We start from the raw sequence: 17,841 nt of genomic DNA on the forward strand, positions 1-17,841 counted from the left end.
CCCACCTGCCTTTTGCTCCACAAGTGCTCCCTCTTTCCCCCAGTGAGTTCCCAGCTCACCGCAGTCCCCATTGCACTGTAGCCTTCCTTGATGGCCCTGGCCATGAGGAAGAGTGAGCCCCAGGTTTAGGGACTCATGCTGTCAGTGGCTGAAGAACAGCAATGTCTCAGAGCTCTGGTGAGATTTGGGGGTCATTCAGAGCTGCTCTCCAGGCCTCAGCTCTGCTCACTGCTGGCTTCCCACTTCCTTTTCCTCGTTCTTCACAGAGCAGGATGAGCTCTGTGAATGCCCTTGACCCTCGCCACTCTTCCCAGCCCAGCCACCCAGCCCAGTTAGGCTTAAGCTGGAGCTTCTCTGTCTCCTCTGGCACCCCAGTGCAGTCCCCTCTGCGGGGAGCAGCAGCCCCAGAGCACAGCACACAACAGTGCAGGCCGCAGCCGGAGCAGCTCCCCTGCATCCGTGGCTTGGCTCTTTGTGGCAACCAAATGCTCCCTGTTTGCAGCTGTCCCTGGAGGATAGCCCCGGGGCAGAGCGCAGCCGGGCTCCCAGTGCATCCCCTGAAGCTTGGTGCAGCCCTCCCAGAGCTGAGCTCAACGCTGAGCACCCAGAGCTGTGGCTCGCAGTCGGTGTTTGCAAGCATTGTGTTCTCATCTCCTGCAACCTGTGGGCAAAAGGAGCTGTGCGGCCGGGCCAGCACTGCCCCTCTGGGCAGTGACACGGCTGAAGGTCTTTGCTGTTGCAGAGGAGCCGGCATTAAGCCTTAGCAGGGCCTGGCACCTGTGGAGCCGGATCTCGCCCGCTGTCCGGGGCTCGCTGCCCACCAACCGCCCCCACCCGCCGCGCTCCCTTCTGCAGGGACAGAAGGCTCTGGCTGTACCAGGCTTTCCATCACGTCTGTGTACCCATAGCTGTGGAACGCACATGGAGAGGGAAAGTGTCAGTCCCGGTGCTTGTGCACTCCTTCTTCAGCTACCAGACACATCTATGGGCAGCCCCTATGTGCACAGATGGATTAAAAGGATGGGCATGGATAGAGATTTCCCACAGAGCTCTTACTTTGGCGTAGCTCACCTTGTAAGCTGGCGGCCAGGGGATGTTTTTTCCCAGCTCTGTCAGTAGGTGTCCAAGAGCTAAAGGGAGCAGCAGCATTTAGAAGATCCTGGCAGGGAACACAAGCAGGCCAGCTGACCCCAATTAGCCAAGGGGATGTTCCATACCGTATGACTCCAGCTCAGATAGCTGAAGCTAAGGGAGAGAGCAGGAAGGGTGTGGGGGGGCTTTCGTGATTCCTCAACGTTTGCCTCCTGGAGAAACCATTCCCTGTGCTGAAGCCCAGCTTGCTGGGAAGGGTCCAAACATTGCTGCTAATGGGAAGTAGAGATTGACTTTTTTCCTTAGTTTATGCACTGCAGAGTCTTTCTTTCTTTCTTTCTTTTCTTTCTTTCTTTCTTTCTTTCTTTCTTTCTTTCTTTCTTTCTTTCTTTCTTTCTTTCTTTCTTTCTTTCTTTCTTTCTTTCTTTCTTTCTTTCTTTCTTTCTTTCTCTCTCTCTCTTTCTCTCTTTCTCTCTTTCTCTCTTTCTCTCTTTCTCTCTTTCTCTCTTTCTCTCTTTCTTTCTCTCTTTCTCTCTTTCCCTCTTTCCCTCTTTCCCTCTTTCCCTCTTTCCCTCTTTCCCTCTTTCTCTCTTTCTTTCTCTCTTTCTCTCTTTCTCTCTTTCTCTCTTTCTCTCTTTCTCTCTTTCTCTCTTTCTTTCTCTCTTTCTCTTTCTCTCTTTCTCTCTTTCTCTCTTTCTCTCTTTCTCTCTTTCTCTCTTTCTCTCTCTTTCTCTCTCTCTCTTTCTCTCTCTCTCTCTTTCTCTCTTTCTCTCTTTCTCTCTCTTTCTCTCTTTCTTCTTTCCTTCTTTGCTTTCCTGCTTTCTTGCTTTCATTTTTATATCTTTTGCTTTCTGTTTCTATTTCTTGTTGCTTGCTTTTTCTTCCTTTTCTTTTTTCTTGTCCTTTTCCTTTTTCTTGTTGGTTTCACATTCATCTGTTAACTTCCCAATCATTTTGCTACCAAAAAGGAAACCACTCAGTCCATCCCTTAAACACAGCATAGGAATCGGTGTAGATACAGACAGGAGAAGTATTCTGTGCCTCACGTTGGAAAACACTCCAAACAGCTCTCAGCTCGCCAGCTTGGGCACTGCCTTCCCCTCTGTGATAATTCCTTCACCTGAGGAGGTGTGCAGGGCTACAGCCTTGTATTTCCACACCTTTCCTTCTCGCTTGGCAGAAGCATCTGTAAACCAAGAATTTGCTGACTGTTCAGGGGAAAAAGGAGGGGCTACTTTAGTGACTGAGGCAGGTTTGTCTTGGCTGCTACCCAAGTTTTCAGTCTGTTGGATTGCCAGATCTTTTACAGCTCCTTCAGTTACTGAGAAGACGCTACAATAATGTTCAATCTGAGCATACCACTCCCTTCCTGAGGCCCTCTGGGCCACCCCGTCAGGTGGGGGGGTCCCAGTAGAGACTGCCTTAATAACTTTGAAAGGGCCTCTCAAAACAATTGGTTGTTGTTGTGCAATCTTCTCCACTTCTAGGAGAGCTAAGCTAACCACAAGCAATCCTTTCTCCCAGGTAGTGTACCTTTTTTCAGCATCTTTGAAGCCACAGGAGTAAAAACCTACAGGCCTCGTCGGACCCTCAGGACCCCGCTGCCATATGTGTACTGACAGCCCTGAGGAGGCAAATCCCCATTCCACCTGGAAAGGATCTGTAGGGTGAATAGGGCCCAGGGCTTGGTGAGCTGTTGCTTCAAAAACCAACAATTGCAATGCTTCTTCTTGAGAAGCACTCCATTCCCATTTTACCCTTTTCTCAACAAGTTATAAAGAGGTCTGGCAATTATGGAAAAATCTGAGATGTATTTTCTCCAGAACACTAATAATCCTAAAGCATGTTGGAGATCTTTTTTGGATTTGGGCATTTTAATCTGATCTAAAGAGGTTAGGGTATCGGGTGTGATACATGTCATACCTCCTTTCCACCAAATTCCCCAAAATTTCACTACATGTGAAGGGTTTTGGATTTTTTTGGAGGGAATTTGCAAATCAAGGCTTTCTAAGTGGGAGATTATTTTCTGTTTGGTATCTCTCACTCCTTCTATTTCATCTCCCACAAGGATATCATCAATGTATTGATAAACAGCCACATTGGCAGCTTTGGGTACTTTTTCTGACTCTTGGGCTGAAGCGTGATGAGCCAGGGTGGGGGAATGTTTGTACCCTTGGGGAAGCCTAGTGAAAGTGTATTGCTGTCCTTCCCATGTGAAAGCAGAACGGTCCATATCTTCTGGCTGTAAAGGTATCATAAAAAACATGTCTTGGACATCTATAGGTGCCATGATTGAATGAGCCTTTTCTTGAATCAATGTTATGATTTCTGCCAGATTTGGGACGGCTGCTGTAAGAGGGTCTGTGTTGGCATTTAGCCTGCGAAAATCTATTGTCAGCCTCCACTTCCCATTAGGCTTTCGTACTGGCCACACTGGAGAATTGAAAGGAGAATGAGTATGAACTATTCCTCCTTGTTCTCGCAGCTCCTGTATCACTGGCTTGATGCCCTCTTTGGCACCCAGGGGAGGGGGTATTGTTTCACATCAGTTACTTTGCTGAATGGTAGGGAGGGTGCGGCTTGGAGCAGTCTGACGTTAAAACGTGGTGTGCCAAAAGACCACAGGAGACCCTCTGAGTCCTCCCACTGCCTCCCAGCAAGGGCATTCATCCCTAATAAATTGGTTGGAATATCTCCAATCACCATATGAATAGAGAGTTGGTTTTCCTCTCCAGGCAAAGTGAGCTTGACTAAGGCCACATCCATAGATTCTGTCGTTCCCAAGGCATTTAAAACACAATATGGGTTCTTTGTTGGGACAATTGCACACCTCTGGGCATCTTTCTTTGTCAGCGCAGAAATTTGTGCCCCAGTGTCAATCAGAAAAGTTACAGGTGCCCGTTTAGGGCCTGTAATAGCTGTGACCATTATATCGCCTGTTTTATTTCTAGTCAGCATTCTCAGGTATACCCATGCTCTGTCTCTTCGCCCACTGACAGGAGATGGAGGGTCTGGTTTCCCTGGTTTTGATCACTGGTTAGAATCACTTTGTTGCTTTTGTACTTGAAGACAGAGGAATGCACTGCCTGAGGAGAAAAGGGCAGACAGCCCCGTTTCTTTAGATGTGAAATCACATAGTACATGAAATCATGAAATGTTCTCGGGTTTGGTTTTTTAACAAAGTGTCTTGTTTTAAAAGTCACCTGTCTGCTAAGGAAGGCGGGAACCTTCCTGGAATGGCAAGAAGACTGCTCTCTCCAAATCATGATAACTTCGAAAATGATGGGGCTGAAAAAATGCAGGCAAGGAGTAGCAGTTCTTTAGTACAGAACATGCCCGGAACAAAGCCCAGCACAAACCCAGGAGGTTCCCCCGCCGAGGGCCGTGGTTGCCCTTTGCTGTAGTTCCGGCCACGCCCGGCAGGGGCCGCTGGCGGCTGCGGCGGGCGCGGGGCGGGGCCGGGATCCCGCGCGGCCGGCGGGGGGCGGGGCTAAGGCCGCTGCGGCCGGCGGGGGGCAGGGCCAGGGGCACGCGCGGCCGGCAGGGGGCGCTCCGCTGCACGCTCGGACCCTCAGCGGGGCGGGGGCAGCGGCGGCTCGGACACAACGGAGCCGAGGGAGTGATTCCCCGGGCACTCAGGGCACGGCGGGCACAGCCCGGCTCCAGGCGAAACACCGTGCACCGTCTGTGCGTTCCCGAGCGGCAGGGAGGCAGGGAAAGCAGGCACATTCGATCACATTGCCGAATTGCAGCGTAGCAAAGTCCCGAAGCCGAATGCACAAAAGCTCCCTCAGCAACCACGCAAGCGACTGCCCCGATCGGCCGGCGGAAGGGAAGCAGGCAGTTTTACACCGCAGTCACTGAATTCCAGGATTGCCGTAAGTCTCACCCAGAGCGTACACCTTTTGCACGATGTGCGGCTGCCTGGGCAGCCTTTAAAAACACGTGCCCTAAAGCAAAGCCCTCCATCCTCCCCAAGGTTTCCCGGCTGCCAAACCTAAAGATACAGCGACAATCTTTTTGGTGCAAAAGATCATGGGATAGATACCTTATGGTTAGGAATCCCCACCCAAGCCGGTGTCCTTCCAGGGAGTTGGAGAGAGAGGGAAGGCCCTCCCCGAGCCTCCTTTTCTCCAGGCTGAGCCCCCCCATCTCCCTCAGCCGCTTCTCCTCAGACTTGTGCTCCAGAGCCTGCCCCAGCTCAGTTCCCTTGTCTGGACACGCTCCAGCACCTCAAAGTCTTTCTTGCAGTGAGGGACCCAAAACTGACCCCACGATTCGAGTGGGGCCTCAGCGGTGCCCAAAACAGCAGGACAGTCACTGCCCTGGTCGTGCTGGCCGCACTGTTGCTGACCCAGGCCAGGATGCCAATGATAGAAGCGAAATGGCCAATCAAAATTTATAAAGAAATGACATTTATTATGCGACTGAAATATCGGTTTCAAAAGCCACGATCGAGAAAAGCAGCTCCGAGCCCGGCGTCGGAGCTGGGTGAACACGCATAGATCTGATCTCTATCGCACCAGACATCCCAAGTTCACGCCTGCTGCTTTGGCTGGTCCCTTCTTATACAGTTTTTGGGTGAAGTCCGAATTAATTCTATTCTTCTCGTATTCATGAAGTTTTCCTGTCCTGGAGTTGGGCTGCACAAAGCCTTTCCTGGGTCTGATGAATCGTCCATCCTGGGTGATGAGAGGGTCATTTTTGCTGATGGATGGGCCACCTCTGGTTCCTGGAACAGTTATTTTTAGTTCCTGGAATGTCCAATTCCTTATCAGATGAGATGTAGATACCAGAAGGTGTTGATCAAATCGTCATAGTGCAAATGTCCCGGTGATAAGATCCAACCCCACCTAGGTCGAATCCTCACTTATTGTGAGAGAACTTCTTTTGGTGTTGTGAAATTTTTCTCTCAGCCAAGCTGGTGGGGGGGGGGGGTTGAAACTTTGTCTCTACATGGTCTGATTGCATTCTAGTTTTATATATAACAGCACGAATTACATACTTTATTTATAACACCAATGTCCTTCTTGGCCACCTGGGCACACCTGGGCTCGTGTTCAGCAGCTCTTGGCCAGTGTCCTGGGTTGAGGGGTATTCTATTACCATCCTCATGAGCTGTTGAAATCAGGTGGGGCAGTGTTTCCTTGCCTCCTCCCCCCAGACTATCTTGCTGTTAATGGTCCATCATTGTCCTGCTGCATGACTCAGAGATAACTCCCTCCAGACTATCTTCTGTTAACGAGCCTAATCAACACTTGGCCTCATGACTCATTACCCCATTGTGAGATGCTCCACCCAGAGGGAGGAACCAAGCATCCCATCGTGGATATAACTGGGACTCTGAGCACCAAAGAGGGGACTCCACTGGATTTCCAGAGGACAGGAGCTACACAGCCACCGCTGGATTTTCCGAGGAAGAGCAGACCCCTTCCACTACAGGATCACCACTTCAGAGGATTGCAGCCACCATTCCACCAGACTGCTACCACTACCCTGCCTAATAGGGACTCAGGTTGTATCTTGACTCTGTCAGTATTTTCTTTTACTTTCTTTTCCTTTTCTTTAATTTCCATTAAATTGTTATTCTGACTTGGTGCCTCTCACTGGTTTGTTTTCAAACTAGCACAGCCAGCACCCCCAGGTCTTTTTCTGCGGGGCCATTGGAAATTGCACAGAACGGTCAGTGCAATGTGGGGAGTTTAGTAACAACTGCAGGCAGCCCAATCGGATTTAGGGACTCTGTGGCCGCTTTGCTAACAAGTCAAGGCGGCCCAGTTCCCTTTAAGGGCTCTGTGGCCGCCTAAAGAAACCAGCCCGTAGCGCTGCAGGGGGATGTTGTGAGCCAAGTGCAGGTGTAAACGATGTCCTTGGACACCGATTCCCGCTCTTGCAGAACGTTTGGGTTTCTGCAGCGATCCCTCCTGCCCAGCCGTGCTGGCGGCGCAGCCCCGGAGGAGTGGCCGCTCCGAGTGGGCCCCGCGGCCGCCGCTCCCCAGGGCCCGGCCGAGCGCTCCGCCCGCGCAGCGGGACAGGGGGCGGAACCTGCGTCGCTCGCGCTCCTCAGTCCACGGGCGGAGCGCGCGCCACCAATGGGGAGCCGCGGGACGGGCGGGGCTCGGCGGGGATTGGGCGGGGCCGCGGGGCGGGGGCGGGGCCCGGAGGGGCCGGGGCCGCTGAGGGGCCGCGGGGGCGGCAGAGCGGGGGCGGCAGAGCGGGAGCGGCGGCGGCAGGGCGGGCGCGGGCAGCGGGCTGCGGTGGGGGAGTGACCCCCGGCGAGGGAGTGACCGAGCCCCGGCGGGGGACTGACAGAGCCCCGGTGAGGGAGTGACCGGCCCCCGGCGGGGGACTGACAGAGCCCCGGGGAGGAGCGGCCCCGGGCGTGTGGGTGGGTGCGTTCCTTCCTTGCCGGGGGTGGGATCGGGCCTGGAAGGGAGCCAGCCGTGTGGGCAAAGGGGAGCGGCGAGCCGCCTTCCCGTCACATGGCTTCTGCAAAGAAGCCTAGGGACTACTAGAGGGAGTGGCCTTCACATGAGACAGTGGGGATTGGGATGACACATTCAGGTTGTTTTTTCGCTGTTGGGGTGGTCAGGCGTTGGCACAGGTTGCCCAGGGAGGTGGTGGTTGCAGAGGGTGTGATTGATGGAGGCAGACAAAGAGGTTTAATCAAATTAGAGAATTTATTAATTACAGCAAGAAAGGTGTGATTGATGGAGGCAGACAAAGAGGTTTAATCAAATTAGAGAATTTATTAATTACAGCAAGCAAGGCATAAGCAAAATCAGCGCTGGGCGACAGGGGAGTCCCCGCTCCACCGAATTGCCGCAGGGGTTTGCAAATTTCAGTCCTTCTTTTATGCAGGATCGTTTCCTGTTAACTCTTCTTTAAGGGAGTACTCTGCGCATGTGTGAACTTGTTGCTAGGGGGTCGTTTTCTGCCTTCTGGTGGTCGATGGCTGAAGGCTAGTAGTCTTCTTCAAGTGCCCTCTGGGTGACCTTTTCCATATTTGGTCAGTTAGTATCCCCTGCTTTTCTTCCTGGAGCTTAAACAATAGTACACTTACAGCACTTACAACCTTTACATATAGATTTGTTAAGACATTTCCTGTTATGTACGTTGTGGCCTGTGTCAGCTCTTTTCAATGAACAAAATACCCTCATTTATTACAATCCCCCCTTTTTCTCTTGTTCATTTTTGTTCATTGAATCTTTTTAGCTCCTGTTTAGCTAATTCTAACATTTCTTCTTCATGATTTTCTGATATCTGCTGGTATTTAGCCCTAAGGAGCATTAAATGTGCTACTTCTAAGCGCCCTTTTACTATGGAGATCAACTTATTAAGTATACACGGCCCAAATGTGAGTCCTAGGACTAACAGAATTAGAGGCCCTGCGATGGTAGATAACAAAGTGGTTAACCAGGGTGAATGGTTAAACCAGGATTCATACCAGCTCTGTTGTGCCTCTCTTTCTCTTTTCCGTTGTTCTAGCCGTTTTCTTAGTTCAGTCATGGTGTCTATCACTACCCCAGTGTGGTCTGCGTAGACACAGCATTCTTCTTTGAGTGCTACACACAGTCCTCCCTGCTGAAGGAATAATAAGTCTAAACCCCTCCTATTTTGTAGGACTACTTCTGATAGAGATCTTACTGATTTTACTAGGCCATCAATTGCTTGTTCTATTCGGCTTAGATCTTCATCTACTGAGACCCTTAGTGCTCTTAACTCTTTTTGCTGGGTGACTAAGGATGCTATTCCAGTTCCTGCCCCAACTCCTCCTATAGTGAGAAGGGTTGCTATGGTTAATGCCGTAAAAGGTTCTCTTTTTACTAGGTGATGATCTGCTGTGGTGTGTTGTTGGTACATGTATTCACTAGGATGATACGTGATTCGAGGTATGATGGACACTTGAATACAATAATCGTGGGTGTAATTAAATAGTTTGAGCGAAAAGCAGGGTGTGATTCCTATATTGTTACACACCCATTTAGTATTTGCGGCTGGGAGCAACCAATCTGCAGGTTTTTCATCTTCTTTAGGTGATATCTTTACCTCACACAAATGTTCTTTATGTTTTGGAATGTTTCCTATACATCTTCCTTTCCCAGTTACTTGAGACAAAGTCAGTCCTTGAATTGATTCTTTTCTCTGTTTCCAAAGACATTGTGCTGGGTTTGTGCCGTTAATTCTTCTAGCCTTTGCAGTCACACCTATTCCTTCATAAAAAGGCGGCCTGATGTTGTAACATAACCAGCATTCCTTAGTTAGCTCTGGATTGGTCTTATTTATTACACCATAACTAGCTTGCATGATCTTCCATAGAGCACTATATTCTAAATTTGTTTTAACATCAGTTGGATTCTCGCTCTGGGGAGTGATTGTTATACTACCAACCTGCTGAGTTTTGTTTATATTGCCTATTTCCTCTAGTTCCCCTAGACCCTGGTTTGGTCCAACTAGTTCTGGATCAGGGGGTGCGTGTTCTTTCTTAATCATTATTAGGTTTCCTCTATCTTTCCCGGGTTCCCAGTGTCTGATTCCCCAGATTTTCCCCAGTAACCAATCCGGATTAGTGGGTTGCATTATATTTATATATATAAAGGAACAGGTCCCCATATATGTCGTCTCTCCAGAAGGTCCTCTTCGTGGCTTAGTGCACCCTACGGGCCCGAACCCAGCTTTCAGAAATTTGTCTGGTCCCCCTCCCGGGATCCAGTCGGAGGCTATTGTCTCGCACCCCCACTATCCACAGAAATATTCTCCTGGATAATTACAGTATGATTTCCCTCGATTAGCGGTTGGACACATATAAAATCCTGTTAGGTTTAGTTCTTTTCCACAGTGTTCAATAGCTGTTAGATCACATAATCCTGCTCGAAAACTTGGTGCCCCTACAGTGGTATTTGTTTGTAGTATCCTATTATCACTTAACCTAACTAATGACCGTTTAAAGGGTTCGTGTGGAAAGTGTGTCTCTTCTAAAGTCTCAACCCCGTTCAATTTAATTAAGCAAAGCATGATTAGTAGAAAAATATTACGCTGGGCTAAATGGTGGAGTCGATTTGTGGTAATAGTTATTTGGTTACTATAGTTTGGTGGTGTCTTTCCCCCTTTCACATGTCGCGGGTCACACTGAGGCTTTCTAGTCCCACTCCTGAGGCAGTTCTGCAAGCATTGCTCTAGTATCCCAATACAGGGGTTCTTTCCTCCACAGCTTTTTACTCCTCTGCCTCGCTCGTCGACCCGGTTGCTTCGGGCCACGAGGGGTACTATCTTCTCGGCAGCAGGAGTATTCTTCAGGAGGTCCTTGGGATCGAGCCTGTCGGGTTTCTTGCCTCTTAATGTAGGAGTTCCAATTACGGTTCTTAACTTCTGGAGTGCTACACTGGACTCCCCTCAGGCATTTGCGACAAATGCTGTCACAGATGTCAGCTACAAAGGGGGCCGGTAAGTTAAAGTTGTAACAATAATAATGGGGATTAATTCCCTTAAATACTATTTCCCACCATTCACTTGACCCCTTTTTTAGAATTCCTCGTGATACTGCATGTGCTAGAGCCCAATTAGTAAATTGACCTTGAAGCTTCCGGCAGGGGATGCAAACTCCTCTGGGGGGAGTTCCCCTTTCACAATGACTCCACCACTTTTCCCTGCATACTATACATATATAACAAACAAAAGGATAACATCTACAATTAGAATTCCCACACCTTATTCTAACATCATTTTTAAAAATTAGTCCTTCATCTGTATACAGAGGATTGGGTAAATACTCGATTTTGTATTTGCTCATTTACAGTCTTTTCTTTGAATTTTCAATTTTAAGTCTCCAGGAGGACTGGTTACTTGCCACTGGGGGGATGGCTTTTCCACAGGTCCTTTAATTCTGCTTGCATGCGTCCATTCTCTTTCAGCTGTTCTTATTGCTGTTTCTGTAGTAAGTAGAACAAGATAAGGTCCCTCCCATTGTGGGGTTAATGAGGTTTCTTTCCATGATTTGATTAATACCCAATCTCCTGGTTGAATTCGATGTAGTTTAAGTTCTAGCGGGGGCCTTTGAGTTATCATGCCCTTTTTCCATAATTCTTCTCTATATCTCATTAAGGTAATAATGTAATGATTCATGTTTTGGTCTCTTAAATTTGGGTGATCTTGAGGTTCCCTCATATTATAAGGCATTCCATACAGCATCTCAAAAGGGGAGATTCCCATGTCAGATCTTGGTTGAGTCCGTATGTTTAACAAAGCTAATGGTAGACATTTCACCCACGACAACTTGGTTTCAAGCATAAGCTTTGTCAATTGCTTCTTTATTTCTCCATTCATTCTTTCTACTCGTCCTGAACTTTGGGGATGCCAGGGGGTATGATATTCCCACTTTATTCCCATAATTCCCATTACTTCTTTGATGATTTTAGATACAAAGTGGGGTCCTCGGTCGGAGTCAATAGTCTCAATTATTCCATATCTAGGGATAATATTTTCTAATAGAACTTTGACCACTGTCTGTGCTGTTGCCCTTGCTGTGGGAAATGCTTCGACAAAATGCGTTAGATGGTCTACTATAACTAATAAGTATTTACTTCTTCCTACTTTGGGCAATTCGGTGAAATCTAGTTGTATGTTAGCAAAGGGCCTGTGTGCTAGTGGTCTCCCTCCCAATGGGCGTTCTCTTAAATAAGCCTTATTCACTTTAAGGCAAGTTATGCAGCCTTTAACAATTTGTTTTGCCAAATTATATATTCCAATACACATATACTTAGCGGCAAACTGGTCTGCTAGTGCTTGTGTTCCCCAATGAGTTTGGCTATGTATCCTTTGTAAAATTTCCACTGCTATTGATTTAGGTAGTACTACTCTTCCATCTGGGAGTTTCCATTCTCCTTCTGAATTTTCTTTTAGCCCCATTTGTGATAGTTTCTCTTTTTCTTGTTCTGTAAAACTATAAATGCACCTAGTTTTATTGGGGAATTTCTCCTTTGGTTGGTTCTTATCCTGAACTTGTCGTATAACCAAAAGTGCTGCCCTTTTTGCTTCTTGGTCTGCTGCGTTATTACCTCTACTTCTAAAATCTATTCCTTTCTGGTGACCTCTGAGATGTACTACAGCAATTCTTCTAGGCTCCCGTAAGGCCTGGAGTAGCTGTCTTATTAGCTCCTGATGGACTAAGTCTTTCCCTTGAGAGTTTATTAACCCTCGTTCTTCCCATATTTTCCCAAATGTATGTACCACTCCATATGCATATTTGGAGTCTGTATATATTGTCCCTGTTTTATTTTTCAGCAATCTCAGAGCTCGTAAGACTGCATACAATTCACAAGCTTGAGCTGATCAGGATCTACTTAGAGGTCCTGACTCTAAGACTTCTGACCCTTCCTCTTTAATGATTGCATAGCCAGATACTCTCTTTCCCTCTATTACCCAAGATGATCCGTCTACAAACAGCCTCTCCCCTTCTTCTAATTCTTCTTCTTCTAAGTCCGGTCGGATTTTGGTTTGTTCTTTTATAGTTAACATGCAATCATGGGCTAATTTATTCTCATTTGGTTCTCCGTATAAGAACTGGGCCGGATTTTGTAGTGTAGTGACCTCTAGTGTTAGCTTTGGGGAATCTAATAAGATCCCTTCATACTTTAAAAGTCTCGAATCTGTTATCCATTTTTCAGCTTTTTGTTGCAATATTCCCCTAATGTTATGTGGAGATAATACCTTGAGTTCCCCATTAAAAGTTATTTTACGTGCTTCTTCTACTAAGAGAGCACAGGCTACCACTGCCTGTAGGCATGTAGGCCATCCCTTGCTTACTGGATCTAATAGCTTTGACAAGTATCCTACCGGTTTCTTTCTCCCAGCCCAATCTTGAGTTAATACTCCATATGCTGTCCCATTTTCAATGTTTACAAATAGATAAAATGGTCTTTTTAAATCAGGTAAACTTAGTACTGGAGCATTAATTAAATCCTGTTGCAGTTGTTCTAAATTCCTCTCATCCTCTCTGCTCCATTTCAATAACCCGTCATGACTGAGCTTGTTATACAGAAATTTGACCTTGGTACTATAATTATCAATCCATTGTCTACAGTAGCCTACTAATCCTAGCAATTGCCTTACTTGTCTGTTGCTCCTTGGTGGCGGGAGTGAGAGGATTCCTTTCACTCTTTCGGGGTCTATTTTCTTCTCTCCTTTACTCAAATAATGGCCTAAATATTTTACTTCTTCTTCTACAAACTGTAATTTTGCCTTTGATACTTTTAGTCCCTTCAAGCTTAGAAAGTTTAACAGTTTAATGCTCTCCTCCCAAACTTCTTCTTCTTTTCTTCCTGCAATCAGGAGGTCATCCACATACTGAATCAAAGTAATGTTTTCTCTTGTTTGATATTCTTGGAGGATTTGTTCTAATGCTTGTCCAAATAAATTTGGTGATTCTGTGAACCCTTGTGGCAGCACGGTCCACCGCAACTGTTGTCGCCTATGAGTATCTGGGTCCTCCCATTCAAAGGCAAAATAATCTCTACTATTTTCGTCTAAGGGGCAGGCCCAAAATGCATCTCTTTTAGATCAATTACACTATACCAGTGATTTTCTGGCCCTAGTCTACTTAATAGGGTGTATGGGTTAGCAACCACCGGGAACCGGGCCACTGTCCTCTTATTAATTTCTCTTAAATCATGCACTAATCGATAGGATCCATCTGGTTTCTTTACTGGTAAAATGGGTGTATTAAAAGGGGACATACAGGGCTCTAGGAGTCCCTTGCTTATTAGTCTGTCTATTTCAGGCTTTAGTCCTCGTTTCCCTTCTGGGGATATGGGATACTGCTTGATCCTTATTGGAATTTCTGGATCTTTTATGGTTACGGAGAAGGGCGGAATGTTCAGTTGGCCCACACTGTCAGGTGTGTACCATACCTCAGGGTTAATCTCCTTTTCATCCTCTACTCTAAGGGGGCATAGTTTGATTCTCAATTCTTTATTAATTACCTCTAGGTTTATTCCCAATTCTACTATGAGATCTCTACCCATGAGGTTATACTCTGCTTCTGGTGCCAACAAAAGGCTTCCTATTCCTATTTTTGATTCGGTTTCTATTAGGACATCTTTAATAACAGGGACCTCAAAAGGTTCACCCTTGGCACCCACTACAAGGGCGGTGTCTCGGGAGACTTTACACCCAGATGGTAAAACTTGGATAGTTGATCTTTCTGCTCCCGTATCTACCAGGAATTCAAATTCCTGGCATTGGGGACCAACTTTTATTTTTATCAAGGGCTCTGGATGTTTCTTGGTCCCCAGTAAGTAGAGCCCCTGACCCCTCTAATCTTCTTTAAACATCTTTTCATCTCTTATCCTCTTTCTGCAATCCCTTCTGATGTGTCCCTTCTCCCCACAATAAAAACATACGACTGCTTCCCTCCTTTCTACCCTCTGATTTCCCTCTGTGTTCCTAGGGGCCTTTCTGGGCATCTGCCCCATTCGGCGGGGAGAGTCTTGTTTTCTGCTTTCCCTTACTGCTGCCACCATCATTCTGACTTGTCTCTTGTGATTCTCTTCATCCCTCCTGACATATACTTTCTGTGCTTCCCTCAACAATTCATCTAATCCTCTCTCCTGCCAATTTTCTAGTTTTTCTAGCTTCTTCCTGATGTCATCCCATGATTTGGCTACAAATTGAGTTTTCAGAAGTGCCTGACCCAACTGTGTATCTGGGTCCAGGCCTGAATACAGCTGTAGATTCTTTCTTACTCTTTCTAGCCAATCTGTTGGAGTTTCCTCCTTTCTCTGCCTCTCATTAAAGGCCTTATTTATGTTTTGTCCTCTTGGTACTGCCTCTCGGACCCCTTGTATAACTATTGTCCTTAAGTCCTGCATATGAGTTCTGTGTGCTGGATCCTGATGATCCCAATTAGGGTTTTGTAAAGGCCATTTGATATCTGCCTGTGGGCCCTGAGCATGTTGGGCATCCCAAATTCGCATTCCCGCTCGCCTAATCATGTTCTTTTCTTCTGCAGTAAAAAGAATATTTAGAATTGACTGCAGCTCATCCCAGGTGTATATATTAGGGCCTAAAAATTGATCTAGCTTCTCTGCAACTCCCAGGGGGTCTTCTAATAGGTTCCCCATTTCCTTCTTAAAGTCCCGCACATCTCCAGAGCTAAGGGGAACTGAAATAAAGCCAATTCCTGGTTGGGGTCCCCCCATAGGCATTTCTCTTAATGGATAAAGGTTATGACGTCTAGCTCTGCTCCTTGTCATTGGTCCCTCCCGTTCAGGTTCAGGATTCCCTTCTTCTTCCTCTAGGGGCTGCTCAGGGAGTGGGAGTGGGGGTGCCTGTGGGGCCTGCGGAGGTATATAGGGGGGTGGAATCATTGGAACTTCCTCTTTCTTTTTATCTTTTCTTCTTACCCCTGAGTCTTCAGATTTTTCCTTTAAAGTAAACAGGAGTACCCCAGGGGTCTCTATCCATATTTTTGCATATTCACTCTCTTCTCGACTAAAAGGAGTTTTGGTTTTTACCCATAAATTCAAATCCTGTCTCACCCAGTCCTCATAGGACCCAAATATAGGCCAAAATACGTTTCGTGATATCTGCTTTCCTCCCCAGACCTCTATGCAATAATAAATCATCTTGGCCTTATCTTTATTCTGTGTACTCGAATAATGCCTCCAATTATTCAATAAAAGCCCTAACGGACTATCCTCAGGTACTGGGGGAAACCTTATGGAACTAGAGGGCTTGCTTTTCCCCTGTCCCATCCTCTGGAGTGCCTTCAGGCGTTCTGTGTGTGGAATCACTCGCTTCCCCTGGTTCGTGGCCCACGCCCTCGCGGGCAATGGGAGCCGCACTACTGAGGGTCCACACTCGCTTGGGGAGTCTGGCTGCCGGCCCCCCTCTCACACACCACACTCGCCACACTCCAGGATACCCGACCCCGACCGAACGGATCCCTTTTCCGCAAATACTCACGCTTCCAGCGTCTTCGTCCGGACCTCTGTGCACAAAGTTTATGGGGTCGACCGGTTCCCTTTGCTTAATGCCTTGAGTTTAGGTTCATCGGTGGGAGCGAGGTAAAGACTGAAGATACCGAGGCCACCAGAGGTGGGGCGCCTCCCCGATATCTCTGTCTTACCGTACCATTCCCATCCGAGTCACGGCACCAAATTGTGATTGATGGAGGCAGACAAAGAGGTTTAATCAAATTAGAGAATTTATTAATTACAGCAAGCAAGGCATAAGCAAAATCAGCGCTGGGCGACAGGGGAGTCCCCGCTCCACCGAATTGCCGCAGGGGTTTGCAAATTTCAGTCCTTCTTTTATGCAGGATCGTTTCCTGTTAACTCTTCTTTAAGGGAGTACTCTGCGCATGTGTGAACTTGTTGCTAGGGGGTCGTTTTCTGCCTTCTGGTGGTCGATGGCTGAAGGCTAGTAGTCTTCTTCAAGTGCCCTCTGGGTGACCTTTTCCATATTTGGTCAGTTAGTATCCCCTGCTTTTCTTCCTGGAGCTTAAACAATAGTACACTTACAGCACTTACAACCTTTACATATAGATTTGTTAAGACATTTCCTGTTATGTACGTTGTGGCCTGTGTCAGCTCTTTTCAATGAACAAAATACCCTCATTTATTACAGAGGGTACGGTCAGGCTCAGTCAATGTGCAGAGAATGGATCAGGGTGGCGGCCATGAGGGAAGTCAGTGCGTAGTTCAGACTATAGGATGGTGATCTTTACCGTAAGAAGTGTTTGATCAGAGCGAAAGAAAGCTGTAGTGCATGTTGCACAGAGAGAATCAGGTGTTGCCGAGTAAGTCACTCTCCATTCCCACTGATTTTTGCTGGGATGGGATTCTATCTTGTTTTCTGTGGTGTAAATGACATCTATGGAGCAAGGAGTCTGGGCAAAAGCATCCAATTGACAAGGTGCAGTAGAGGTAATGTTATAGCAGTAGCAATTTGTCAAATTAAGAAAGGCAGTTAAGTTTACAGGATTTTATTTCCAGAGGTTTATGAGAATGTGGTGAAACTTGTTTTTTCCTTTTGCCTGTATGTGTAAGTAATGAGCTGTATATTATCTATGCATCTTAAAAGAAATTTCCAGTTAGCGGGAAGTTTAAGGGATTATTTTGATATCATTGCAGTGCTCCAAGCAGTGTCCCACTAATGTCACCCTTGAAAACTGGAATGTGAAGGACCAACAGCTTGCTCATCTTCATGCCTGGGTCCCTTTGTTGCATGCATGGCAGTGCTGTTAAATTTGTTTCTTCCAGAATTAAAAAAAAAAAAAAAAAATTGGAGGATTGTTGGGGGTGTGTATTGGATTAACTTTTGTCCTGATATTTCCTATTTATTGCTACTCTGTGGTCAATGTCACCTCTCAAGTTTGAAGATCCCCTCTCAAATCTCTGTAGTATGCTGGGAATTTCAAATATAGAAGTGTCAATATTTGCAAAAGATTGGGTTAACTAAAATCGAATGGGAAAACACAGCCAAAGCTTCCGGTAATTACTTGGAGCAGTAACCAAGTTGTTTGGTTGGATGATTGTAGGAAGAAAAGTTACAAATGCTCCCTTGAGGAGGGCACAAGAGGCTGAGCAACTCCCAGACTGCCTTAGATCTGCCTAAGGAAAAGAATCCATGCCAGTGCTGTGGTGTATAACCATTGTGGATTGTCAGCATTCCATTTCCGGATGGAATGGAGTGGGGAGAGGGGAACTTGCAATACCTCTGGGAAGGGAGGATGCCTTCCCACCTGGGAAA

Source organism: Aphelocoma coerulescens, chromosome 26 (assembly GCF_041296385.1).
Source record: "Aphelocoma coerulescens isolate FSJ_1873_10779 chromosome 26, UR_Acoe_1.0, whole genome shotgun sequence".
NCBI lineage: Eukaryota > Metazoa > Chordata > Aves > Passeriformes > Corvidae > Aphelocoma > Aphelocoma coerulescens.